The 14,084-nt window shown below is 37.9% G+C and overlaps 1 long non-coding RNA gene across 1 annotated transcript in view; it reads right to left on the reverse strand.

Moving 5' to 3' along the window:
- The window catches only part of LOC139789641 (uncharacterized), a 354,871-nt gene extending 341,256 nt beyond the window's left edge, over window positions 1–13,615 (reverse strand). Inside the window, exon 1 of the long non-coding RNA XR_011723210.1 lies at window positions 13,506–13,615. This is a non-coding gene — a long non-coding RNA (uncharacterized lncRNA). The remainder of the gene's footprint in view (window positions 1–13,505) is intronic.
- Between the last annotated feature and the right edge of the window lie 469 nt (window positions 13,616–14,084).

Genomic DNA, 14,084 nt, shown 5'->3' on the forward strand with positions numbered 1-14,084 from the left:
CAGAGCTCCTGCCCATGCAAACTGCAACAAACAGTAGCTGTGCAGTATCCACTTTGAAAACTAATGGGGGAAGGCAAACCCAAGAAATCCTAAAAATAATATGCCAAATAGCTGGTTATTTTTATTTTAAGGCCAGGCTGGACTGGGCTCTGAGCAACCTGGTCTAGTTGGATATGTCCCTGCCAATGGCAGGGGCGTTGGAACCATAAGGGACCTTAAAGGTCCCTTCCAGCCCTGAAAATTCTAAGAGTCTATGATTTGTAAAACATAAACAAATAGCTACTGGAACTGGAGTTCCTGGATACAACAATAATTTGGGATTAAAAAAACAAAGAATATTCAGAAGTATCTATGTATAGTAAAGTACTTCTTCACCCTTTGCCTCTCTGAATCGTAGATGGGTGGGTTACTAACAGCCTACTCCATCCTGATTAATTTTTCTTCCTCAGCAAAACCTTGCCCAGCTTGATCTCAGGGAGAGAAATGATAGGATATAAGAGCAACAGAGAACAAAATATTTTTCTGAAAAACAGAACTCATGGAAGCACAAAACATTGACATGCAAGTTCACTCCAGTTATTCTTATTTTTTCCTCTCTGCCTATGGTCTATTAAAGTCTTTTTTTGGAGCCCGTTTTGCTTTGCTGAGCCTGTGATTAAACTTACAATGGTGTCCAGGAAATATTACCTCTGCATGATGGGAGAAGAGACACAGTTCCAGCAGTGACAAGGTAAGCAGCAGACATCCTGAAGCAAAATTAAAACAACTCAAAAGACTCCAGGTAGTAACAAAAGCAAACATAGCAGTGACCTTCTGTGAGAAGCCTGGGAGAGCTTAATGGTCTTAGCAGTGACACAGACAGAGTGCTTCGCTTGCAAAACCACTGAAAAACAGTGGTCTTATCTAGGGTACCATTAAAAAAATTATAATACTATGTAATTTAGTGGTAGTGAGATATTTTTGTTCCTGATTAATCAGAGTCAAATGATATATTGCATTAATAAAGTTGTGCAAGAGGGTTTGCAGCCTAGATGATGCTCGCAGGAATTTTGCAGCTTGGATGATGCTTGCAGGAATTTCTGTGTTCCTAACACTTGAAGAGTGTGATTATTAAAGCATAATCAAAACAAAGAGTTATGAGGTTTTATGCAACTACCAAACTCAGCTTAAAGCTATGAGTTGGCACACATGAGGATTTGTCCAAAATACACGACCTTTCTTATATACTTCCACAAAATATCTTCTCCTCACTTATATCCTACCCTATTTTTCCTCTTGCCTCCTACTGAACTCCCATTTGATTGTTTTCAGAAGGAACAAAGCCCTTTTTTTTCCAATTAGTCCCATAATCTGCTACCAGCTGCACTTGTGACAGCCCCAGATGTATGTTCTGCACCCACCACTGATATGTGTCTGTTGGCATGATCCCAGTTCTGCTGGTAATATCAAGAAAGCTGTTGGAAATTCCCTTTTTTCAATAAATGCCTACATACATGTCGCGCTGTTGACTATTGCCCTCTGGAGTTCAAAACTGGGATGGGCTTTTTTGCAAGATAAAATGTCTTTTCCTGCTGAGGCAGAAGGCTTGGCACTAGTTACTTCTTTTCCCTCCTTTCACTGAGTTTTCAACTAAGCAGGAATTTTTCTGGCTTTCACTCAGGGAAAATGTTTGCTCCTTGTAAACACATCCTGTGCTTTAGGGCCAAGCCAGCAATGGAGTTACAGTCTTGGTTCATTATATCACTAACAATTATCTTGACTTTAGCACTACTTCAAGGAAGTTTTGAGGACTTCAGCATTTTTGAGCATCAATAGTTTCTTGTTCCCACATAGTGACATTAATTATGGAAATTACAGTTCCAGTCGCACTACCACAAAGGGAACAAGGAAGGGAAGTGAAGAAACTCACCCAACACTTTGCAGCATGCTTTTAAATAAAAATATAGGAAATCAAGTTGAAAAAATAAAAATAAAATAAAATAAAAAATTTAAAAGCCCCTACAGTTCTATTATATTCTCTTCAGAGCCACAAGTTTTTGTATGTGTTGAAAGCTGCTCACATAACTTGTAAAACTCTGGTCTAGAAATACAGAGTTGAGAAAGACTGGAATTTCAGTTACTCATACTTTCCAGTGAAAGAAGGTGAAAAAACAATAAAGTGGAAGGAAAGGAAAACGGAGGTAGCAGAGTTTCTTCCACTGATTGTGTCCAACCTGGTAGGCTGCTTCTGTGATTTGGGACAACTGCAAGGGATCACTATGGGCCAAGCTGAGCTGCCATACACAGTAGATGGGCCAGTGAATTAATGGAACACTAAGTCCTGTACAAATTTCTCAGTGAGATACACATGTCTGGGTTGTGTGTTTTATGGTAAGCATCAGCGAAGTAATTAAATAACATTTTCTTGGTATATCTTTTTTGTGATGAATTTGGTGTAAATTAATAAGAGCACAGACACAGAAGACTGATAACGGAAATGTATATGAAGGATGGATACTGGTTTATTGTATTTTTCTGTGGGTTAAGCAAGTATGTGCTGTCAACATATGTAATGTTTATCTATGTATTTCCATGTAATATAATTTGATGCCTTGATAACATAGAGGAGATAGTGGTCTAAAAGAGCGTTAAACTCCACTTAAGGTTTCATGAAAACAGGTGCCAAAGCAGGGCACAGAGACCTATAAGTGATCTAAGAGGGGAAATGGCTGCACCAGACAACCTCATTCTTGAGCTCATTTGTGAGTTAATCAATCACAAGACATGAATATGTATGAAACAGGCTCCTGAAGATCTGGCCATCCTCAAATTGCCTATTTTTAAGTAAGGGTTTTGTAGGAGAGAGCAACTCCTCGCCCACATTTAGAAATACACTCAGAATACTCACAATATGCTTAACTTGATTCAGCTGCAGGACATCCTTCTCAGACTTGGTGTCATGTTCCAAAGGCTAGAAACATGGAGGTTCCTGTTGGATCCTGCCAGGATGAAGTAAAGATGACATTATATTGGGTGCAATTGTACAGCTTTGTTGGACAGAACTGGTAGGCAATAAAACAGTAGCTATGAAACTCAGTTCTGTAGAGAAAGAGAAATAGGAAGAGAAAGGAAAAAATAATGAAAAGGAGTAAGGAGAAGAGAAGAGGTAAAATTACAAGTCCTGGATACAGTGTTGGGCTGGCATAACGTAAGTGGAAACCCACCCCCTCCCCAAAGTCAACCATCACAGGGTCCTTTTATAAGCCTGTTTTACTCAAGACAATCACTTCACAAAGATGAGTAACACATAAGAGTTGAGACTTACCAGACTGATCAGCTGGTGCAGACCTTGACCCACTTTACTCTTGAACAGTTCTCTCTACCATAGTCTCCATATATAGGCTCTAGGCCATATGCAGGCTGTAATTTCCATAGGTACCAGGCAGTCCTTTAGGAATGTTAACAAGTGTTTGTTTGGGGACTTATAATGGTGTTGTAACATCACTCCCTGTGGACCAGTCCCTTAAAATTATAGTTGTGGAAGAGAAAAAAGAGAGAGGAAGAAAGGGGAACAAACAAAGAGGTTATAGTGAAGTCACTACCCAAAGATCCAGAGGCATCCTGTTGGTCTCATGGAAAGGGGGTGACGGTCCAATCTCTTGGAGAGGCATGGTGTGTGGGGGAGTGTAGTTATTGTCTGTCTTCTTTATGCTAACAATTCTTGCACCACAGCAGATAGATAATCGTTGCATCAAGTGGTCACCTCACTGGTCAAAGAACTTTATCACCTTAAGTCCTGTAGACTGTTCTAGACAAATGTATAAGGTATCCACCCATTACACCTGGAGACACATTCCCTCTCCCTACTTTAGTTGATCTAGCTATTAGAACAAACCTTCTGTTTTGGTTCTGCTAGGTTTGCCTGGTGGTGAAAGGCAACTTGAAGCCTGCACTGTAAAGGTTCTGTGAGAGTGTGGTTACTCAGGAGGCAAAATCTCTGATGGTGTTGCTTTGGGGAAAAAATTTAGGGATCAATACTGTTGCTGTTGGCACATGAAAGGAACTCCACTGAAGCAAATAAGACCATTCACAATGTAGGTAAGTCAGCAGGACACAGATGTCTAAATGACATCAGAAAATTCATCCCTTAAAGTCACTGATAAAGAATATTTCACTTGACAAGAGCAACATAATATAATCCTTACTTTACTGTGGTGTCTGAATAAAATTGCAGGCAGCCAGTGTTGTTAGTACAGTTCCTAATGAAGATATACCGAGCTCTATTTTTGGAGTGTCTATAACAGGCCTCGTGACAGCCCATGGAGATTTATACTTCAGGATGTCCTCAGATATCTACTAGTTTCCCTCCCACAAAGGTATTCCACAGTCCTACAGACTTTATTCTGATGCATCTCAGGAGAGAAGGCTGCTTATTAACTGGTCTAGTATGAAGTATTAACTGATGGCTTTGCATTACATTTTGTCATGCATTAAGCTTTATACAGTCACTTAAAAAAATCAAATCCATGTGTGTTTATTCTGAATTCTTAATAGTTATTTTAGCTATCATAACAGGAACATTTCTTGGCTTAACACCTAAAAAAAAAATCAGATTTTAAAGAAGCTGAAATACAAATCAATAATTCTTTAGGATTGCTTGTTTTTTTACTATATTAAAAAAGTTCTGCAAATGCTCGAATCCCCCGAAGTCTGTTGAAAAAAAATGAAATCTTCTTCTCCCAGACCACAGTGTGGTGAAATAAATTAGTATAATGATTTATGTTTACGGTTTTAGTCAATTCTGATAGAGATTATAGGGACAAAATGACAAACTGCCTTAGAGGTAAACCTAAATCATGTCAGCCAATCTTTAGTTTTTCCTTACTCTAATTGCTCCTCTTGTTCATTTATCTTCCCAGGCAATCTTTAGAAGAAATACTAGTTCAATCAGTGCATGTGCAAACCACCAGAGATAAAAAAGTTTAGCCTAATTTGTCTCACTAAATTGTAATGCCTCTAGTAAACAAATCTTAGTTTGAAAGGAAACCATGAAAATCTAAATAAACACCATCCACAAAATGTCTCTCCTCTTTGCTACATAGAGTCTTGCTGATGGTTTGTAGACTTTGACTTTCATGCAAGCAAAACAAGAATATATGCATGTTTTGCTTTTGCAGTTACCTGGTGTACTAGCCTTCAACTTATAGATCTTAAGCACAAGTAATTTTGTATTATTGCAGAAAAGTAATGCAAATAATTCAATGGCAGAATAAAATACTGCATCACAACAATTATGCAGTATGTAACCAAGGAGATTAATTTTAATTAATTTTCTTATTCTATGAACCTGAAACCAATATGATTTTGCTGGTTACAGAATGCAGAATTTCTCAACCTGCTGTGCATTTATTGCTGTTAATCTTCCTCTCACCCAAGTGAACAGTTTTGCCATTCACTTTTAGAGGAGGTTCAATCCATTAAGCTCTGCTTCCCCAAGTTTATATTCTTTTTCAGTGTAAGTGCAGAGCATGAGAAAGTGTGCAAGTGTGCTAACCTTTGCAGAGTAGAGGCATAAGACAATGAATTGTCTCTGGATTGAAAACATCCCTGCTATGAATTAATCCAGACCATTTGTTTGATTTCTGGGAAGTTAAGGTCACTGCATGCAGACTATAATTTCTAAAAAAATCTGCAGCTCTAATTTTCCAGCAGCATGCAGTGGCTCATTTTTAGAGGAATATTTAAAGGCCTACACTTTTGTTGCATTTCTAAACTAAGAGTTCTATCAGTGGGACGAATCTCATTAAAGTGAATTTTGCCTTATAAGGCTTAACGATCCAGACTTTCTGGGCATCTGAGGTTAGAATCCAACCTCCATTGCTGGGTTTAAAAAATACATGTGTGTCTCATTACTCATATAACTAATCAGAACAACTTGAATCAGACCATATATGTGAGAAAATGAGCATGTACTCTCAAAAGCTTGGAGGACTGAGCCCTAATCCTTCATATTTTTTGTAAATCATGAGAAACCCATCAGATTTTATGTCTAGCAATTTTTGTTATATATCACTGCATGAGGCTTGGTCTGGTGGTTCATGCTCTGCATGGAGGAGAGACATTTTTAAACAAAAAATTACAGCAGTATCCATAATAGTGTCTTTGGCTGAGATATCTTGATATTGGACAGTAGACTTGCCAAATACACAGGCACTGAGTGGAAAATATTCTTTCTTTCTAATTAAAAAATTAGAGAGTAAAGATAAAAGTAGAGCATCTCTATTTCTGGATAACAGAGACATAACTCATGTCAGATGCAGCAATTCTTATCACTTTCTCATTATGCACATTTATCATGGTCATTCATCTACTTATCAGGTCTGCATGATGGTATAAACATCAAAAAAACACAAACAGCCACAAGACTTCTAAAGGAGCATGACTTTGGGCCTGACCTTTGAAAATACATCAAAAATACATAATTTTTTGTTTCATAGACAGCAAAAGATTAAAATTTTAAAGGCAAGCCTGCATTATATATATAAAAAATCTCTAACATCAACATATTTTTAATGGTCTATGTCTCCTTTTGATGGTCACACATTTCTCATTGCTTTGGCTGAGGAGTGAGACTCTCAAATGTTTAAAATCACCACAGTTCCCTATTAAAGCTAATTGCAGCTGTGCCAGTTCACACAAACTGAGGATCAAACCCCTGCTCATTTCTGAAAAATAATAGGTCTGGTATGCATCCTGTTGTTCCAGGGGCTTTAAAAGGACTGGCTATGCCCTTATGTACTGTCTCTGCATCTCTGGGAACCACTACACCAGTGAGAAATCAGAAGCAGGTCCTCTTCATACCACCTAGTGGAAGTGCAAAAGGCCTTTTTTTGTGTGTGTCTGGCAGAGACTTTACACCAAGGCTTAGAATTTGACTACATGGATGGCCTGATAAAAATAAAGGTTTCTCTCTGTTAACTTTGTCAAGTGATCAGCAGGTTCAATAAATCAGAGCAACATCCTCTAAGAAAACCTAACTCCACTTCCATAACACGTTGACAGGATGATTTTTATAGCTCTTTGTAGAGAATGGCTGTCAGAAGAGTGAGATGTAGAGTATAATTAGGAAATACCACTCTGAGACCTGTTCGTTGCTTGTACTGCAACCTGGTGGAAAGCAGAGCAAGTGGTTGAGCTCCTGCAAGATGGTGTCCTTGCATCCATCTCATATATCTTTGACCAGTCCCAGGGGGAAATTAAAGGTGAATGAGGGCAGCTTGCCTCCTTATCCTATAAGGCACAGGGAAGATAACACTGCTTGTAGAAATGACTGTGGCAGATAACTGCCCATCCTCTCTGCAGATGCTTCTCACATCTCCTCAGGGTCTCATCTCAGGAGCCGGCAGTCACTGGAGTGTGCCAGGTACATCTGGTTCACATGGGCATTGAAGGATGATTCCGAGTAGCTTTGTGTGAGTTTATGTGAAAGAAAGAAATAAAGATAAAGATAAAGATAAAGACAAAGATAAAGAGAAAGAGAAAGAGGAAAAAGAAAGAGAAAGAGAAAGAGAAAAGAGAAAGAAAGAGAAAGAGAAAGAGAAGAGAAAGAGAAAGAGAAAGAGAAAGAGAAAGAGAAAGAGAAAGAGAAAGAGAAAGAGAAAGAGGAAAGAGGAAAGAGAAAGAGGAAAGAGAAAGAGAAAGAGAAAGAGAAAGAGAAAGAGAAAGAGAAAGAGAAAGAGAAAGAGAAAGAGAAAGAGAAAGAGAAAGAGAAAGAGAAAGAGAAAGAGGGAAAGAGAGAAGAGAAAGAGGGAAAGAGAAAGAGAAAGAGAAGGGAAGGGAACATGGCCCAAGGGTTCCTCCTCCCATGAAATTGATCAAAAATGAGCAAGGCACTTGACATAGAACCCAATCTCCATTTGCAGTACTAACAAGGACACACAGTGACTATGAGATGTCAGACATGTCACTTCAGCTTTCTAAGCATGAATTACATAGGGTTGAATTGAATGTTGAAAAAAATCTGACAAATGTAGATTTTTTGTGAGATGCTTAAGCATAGATCACAACTTTAAAAAATAACAGATGATCTACATCTTGTGATGAATGGCTGATTTAGTTAGTTTTAAAAAATATGGGTCTACATACAAATTTTGCTGAACATGCCATAATCCTCGACATGCTGTGTCACACCTTCACTGAATTGCTTCAACATTGTACTTATCTTGAGCTCCTGAAAAAAGCATATGGAGGTGGGAGCTGATCAGACAAGGGAAGGCAAGGTCCTAGCTTTAAGTATTGCTTTAAGTTCCAGGCCCTACAGAATTACATGTACCCTGGCTCCTTTATTAGTAAATAATGTTTTACAAATACCTAGCTATAGAGACAGCGGTGTTTGTGGTCCTAACATTAACAATTCTAAATAGGAACAATGTCCTTGGGAGCTCCATCTTAGAACTGTGCCACAATAATGAGGTTGTCTGAAGACCCAGTGTGACACAGATGCAGCATTTCTCTACAAGATAATACCCTCAGCACGGGCCATTTAGTGGCATGGGATCTCTGACCCATAATGGAGAGTCGAGGATGACACAATAAATGTTAAGAAAGAAAGATGGCAGAGTAGTGGTCTTGGAAACCACCAAGGCAGGGCAGAGAAAGACTTTTTCCCATTGATCTGAGATTCACAGGACAGGACTTGTCAACATCTCCAGTCTAATGAAGCTGCTGTACCTTTATGAGAAAGGCCACAGACCTCTAGAGTTATGAAAATGCAGGCCATATCTCCTGAGAGTGACAGCAAAAGTCTAAATAACAATGGTCATACTTTTACTAGTGGATCTTTGACCACTGTAACCAGGATGTGGCTATAAGGCCCTAAAGACCTACACTAGAATAAGATTATCATCAGTGAGAGAAGCCACACCACACCACAAAACAAACAAACAAACAAACAAACAAACAAACCCAACAACAAGAAACCATGTTAAAGAAAATCTGTGTTTCTGTTACTGATCTCTTGAGCCCACAAAGCCCATTGTTACTGTTCTCAGTGAAATCCTGCTGGGGCTCTGCAAGGATTTACAACTTTAGCACAGAATAATCAATTCAAATACTGAAGCACAGCTCTGAAACTGTCCAAACAAAAACAAACTGACAATCACAAAGAGATAAAGTGTGTGTTTGAAAGCTGTATAATGAAGCTACCAGAACTGGTGACACTGTATCATCAGAGTTAAAACACACGAGCAGAAGACAGATTACTAATGCACATAGCAGAAACAGATTAAAACTGGAAAATGACAGGTTAACCATCACCATCTTATAGACTGAAGGTTGGGCAGATGATTAAAGACTTTGATATTTTTATGCTACTTCACACGTATGTGAATAAATACCCTCATATTGCTGAAATTACAATATAGCAATGTTTTTCTCTTTCCCCATGTTTTTGGGGGTTTGTTTATACTGCCAGAGCATATTGCACTCAACCTACTGCATTTTACAGAAAACACTGAACCGGTTAACCTAAAGATTGAAGAAATAATACACATCATATTCTGAGGAAGCTTAATGATGTAAAGTATACATTAAAGTTTAATTCACAGAAAATCTTAAAAGAAAGACTTATGGTCTCAAATGCCTTTAACTGGATCTTTCAAGCCCCAGATAAATTTAATGCAATTTAATTTTGTAATCTGACTTAAGTGATGGTAGTATGAAGACCTGATAGCATTAAATAAAAAGCCTTTTGTGAATCTCAAATCTGATTTTGGAATATTTATTTACTATGGTATTTGCAGTGCTGTAATGTATAAGCTTCATTCCTTAGTGTTCCACTACTAAAAGATTTCCCTTTCTGGAAAGTTAGCTTTCAGGATAATCTAACTTGCAATTTAGAAGATAGTTTTGTAAGTAATAAATTTAAAAAGGAATCAGATAAAACTGTCTTGCCACAGACCTGTTTCACAGATATGCAAAACATAACACTTGAAATCAAGTAATAGCTCTTGCAGCTTTGTACAGCAATTAAACTAACTGTATAAGAAGATTCACAAACTGAGAGATGATTCACAGTTTTTCCAGGAAGATCATTGGCAACATGTAATCAATCAGGAAAGATCCGCTTGAATATGAAATTTTAAACACACAAAATTAACACCTAGAGATCATTATAATAATATATAAAACAGAATTTAAAAATAAAAGCTATCTTGGTCAGCGATGGAAGCCCTCAGTTGTTGCAGGCTGTGAAATGGCATAAGCAGTATAGACAAAGCACGATGGGGCAATAGATCACAGTAATAACATTTGCAATAAACAATAACAGAACAAAGCAGACATCTATAAAAATCCCATGAGGAATTTGCCTTATCCATAATTTTTCTTTACATTTGAGAAACTGTGTCAGGAAAGGCCATTACAGCCAATGGCACCAATTAATTTCTGCAACTTTTAATGACATCTTTCTGGGTAAAACCTCAGATAATACCCCAGGCTCATGATTGATAGAAGCCTGTGTTTGATTTGTACCAGACTGTTGATTTTCTTAGTGTTTTTAAAGAGTCCCAGTGCAGCCAATCAAGCAATCAACATGAAATACTCAGATCTTCTCTTGTAAAATAAAAGAAAACAGAAAGACAATGGCACTTTCTTCATAGTGTTGACAGAGTATTGGTGATTTTACTTCAGTAGCTCTACCGATGATGGATCACACAAGTTTTTCTTCTAGAAGAAAATGATAGCCTAAAAGAAATCTTTGATTCTCATGCCATTCTGGATATTATTTTACACTTAAAAGGACAGCTGAAATGCAGAGGATATAAAAATAATTTATTCTTGGGGGTGAAACATGAGAATAAGCTGATTTCATGTTTAGTTTCCTGGTCTTCAGCAAACCGACAGGTTTCAAGCATATGATAAAATCCAGCCTACAGTTCTCTCATATATTAATACTCAGAGAATTTAGACAATACAAACACAATTCCCTGTTATTTCCAGAAGAGTTTAGCAACATGCTTCTTTTATACTTTGAGAATGATGGTAGGATTAAACAAGAGCCTGAAAACAGAGCTAGGTAGCTCTTCTCTGTCTAGTGAGCTTCCTACTCCCATCAGAATAAATCCTGCTGTCTCCACCACTGTATCAATTAAGACATATCAAACCCCTGTGATATTAAAACAAACAAATAGATAAATGAAGTATCTCCATGAAACCACAGAAAGTAATGTAAGCATGGAATCATTCCACAGTGTGTCTGAGCACACAGAAATGGTGTTCATGCAATGTGTGCAGGAGAACTGGGGGGTGATGCCTGGATACCACAGCTTTTGGCATGAAACAAAACACAGCAGGGAAAGCAATGTGTGCTTAGCTACCTGCATAGTTGCCTTGTGCTGTTCTCAGGGACATCCAGCCAGGCCTACAGGCTACAGAAAGATACAGCAGACAGTCCCATGAGCTCTGGGTTGCTGCACGGGAATAATTGTGCAAACCTGGTAAAGGGGCACTGGGAGAAGCAGCCACACAGCGATGGATCTTGTGTGCTTGTCAGAGTGCCTGCAGAAATCTGACTCACAATGTCTGAGACTTCTGGTGGAGGCTTGGGATGTGTGTCCTGCACAACTGCTCAGGCACCTTCCTGAGCCTCTGGGGTGAGCTGTCTGTATCTGTTGGTGCCTGCCTCCACATGCCTTTTTAATTACTGTGGATGTGATGTGTGTTCTCCTGGAGACTAGACCACAGAATGATTTCTCTGAGGCTTAGTGCTCAGGACAGACTAACAATAACTTTTCTAATTATTAATTCAAATTCTAATTTCTGAGATCTGTGGTTTTGATATGTGATGATTGTTAACTGTGTGTAAACAAACAGTGGGATAATGGATCTCATTTGCTGAGCTACCTTGAACAGTTCCAATAACATGGGTGTACAGATTTATTTGTAATACTTTCTGAATGCTAGAAGATCTTCAAAAACTAAAATTAAGAAGGTATGTACCGTCATACACATTTGGTCTTTGAGTGAGCAGCAAATAACAGATCACAGAAATAATCCTTGGTGTGCTGTGTTTCTCAAGATTAATACTGTTACCTTGTGACATAATAGTTACATTATTCTCCTCTCACAGATGATTAAGAAGCCAAACTGAAGGTGCAAATGGTAATAAGCTGTTGAGCTTAGTGCTCTCACCTGGGTTGCCAGCAAGGATTGTAGCAGCTCATGGAAACGGGTTAATCCCAGCCAATTTAGTATGTTAGTAGGGAGTTCAGAACTGTAAATCCTATGAACCCAATATATCTGATTCCCTCCAACTCGTATACACAGTACTAGAATTATTCCTTTTAAAAAGGCTTCCTTTTAACACTCTACTCATTTTAGTCAGTACTCCAAAACTCTTTGAAATGGTAATACATCTCCCCAAAAACTTTTTTGTTTTTGTCGCTGTGCTAGTTCATAAGACAATAGAAATCTTGTAATGAGTCCCTCCCTGTCTTAAAAAAAGAGTTAGAATTATTCCTCCACAAGCAAGCAAATATTTCCACATTTCCCTTGGACAAAATAACATACCATGACAGTTTCATAGTTAATATTGATTTAATTACCAGTCCTTGTTATGTTATCCATAGAGGACATATCTGCTACCGTTGCCTACCATATAGCTATTATATAATTATGACTTCACTAGAGGTTAAAATTTGACTATCATAAGATATATTCTGCAAGAATTTTCAAGTTCTTATCCCAGGCATTGCCCCTGTCAGTTCCATGGTGTCATATCTTTGAAGCATAATTATCAAATACAGAAAAATAGTATCTGCTTTTGTGTATATCAGATATGACAAAGGTAAAGGCCAGGAGTATTAACAAACAATTGTGTTTACTTTCATTGGCAGAGCTACTTAAAAGAATAGCTCAGAAACTGCAGTGCAGATATTAATTACCGTGTAATGATCAGAAAAGAGATTTTGGAAAAAGTTTCACTTAATTTTGCACACAAGCACCCTGGTTTTCTGTCCTGCTGCCTTTGTGGACTACTGGGAATACTCCAGCCCAGGAGTGAAATATGTCATGGGTGACTCAAGTAAGCATGTGTTTGTTTTGTGGAAAGACGGGTGTTTCATCCCAGAGCCTAATTCAGTAGATTTATCTGCTACAATTACAGCGCTTTGATCACTCCAGAATAGGTGGTGTAGTGCGGGGTGTAGCTGTCCTTTTCCAATTCACTCTCCTTATCAGGATACATGTCTGTTGATTTGTGGGAAGCTGGCTGTTTTTCGTTCCTGACAAACTCCAGTGATTAAAATGTAGTGGCTTGCTCTTGTTCCCCTGATAAAGGTGACAGCTGCAGAGTTTCCAGTGTTAGTGGATATGGTCCATGCAGATTGCTTTTTAATGAAAGCAATATATTATCTTACCTAGAGACCCTGCAGCCTTACCTTGTTAATGTATTCTGGCTTGGCACCACATTCATCTATAAATTAGTTGTATTAAACATGCTTCTTACTATTTACCCAGCATCTAAAGACTTAGGTTCTTTTTCTTTTTTTTTTTTTTTTTTTTTTTTTTTTTTGTTTACTTTTGTCTGTAACTCTGATTCACACCTCCTCCAGCAGCAGCATCATACACACAATGAACACTGGTGTTGATTTTTCATAAAAATATTTAGCATTAAATAAAATAGTTACAGACACCTTCTTACTCGATGACTTGATAATCCCTCACATATAGCCATTAAAATATGCCCTGAAGGGTGTGGAATCATCAACACTTGATTATACAAGTGATATCTGCAATGGTTTTCCCCTTCACTGTAATTTTGAAACCAAATTGTTAGAAGAAACCGATAAAATAAAAAAAGATCCAAGATTAAGATAAACAAAATTATGCTTCTAACTTTGAAGCCATGTCTCTTTCAAATTGTCTGAAACAAGGCAGATTGAAAATTCCAGTTGCACTGTATTCTTTAACAAAATCTTGCATGTCATGGGAACACTCAAATGATAAAATCATTATCACCACAAATGGTCTGTTCTTCAGATATATGCAGTACATACACTGTCAAGAATTTATATTTCCACCAACCCTAGTATTGAACTACATTTCAG

Source organism: Heliangelus exortis, chromosome Z, assembly GCF_036169615.1.
Source record: "Heliangelus exortis chromosome Z, bHelExo1.hap1, whole genome shotgun sequence".
Classification (NCBI taxonomy): domain Eukaryota; kingdom Metazoa; phylum Chordata; class Aves; order Apodiformes; family Trochilidae; genus Heliangelus; species Heliangelus exortis.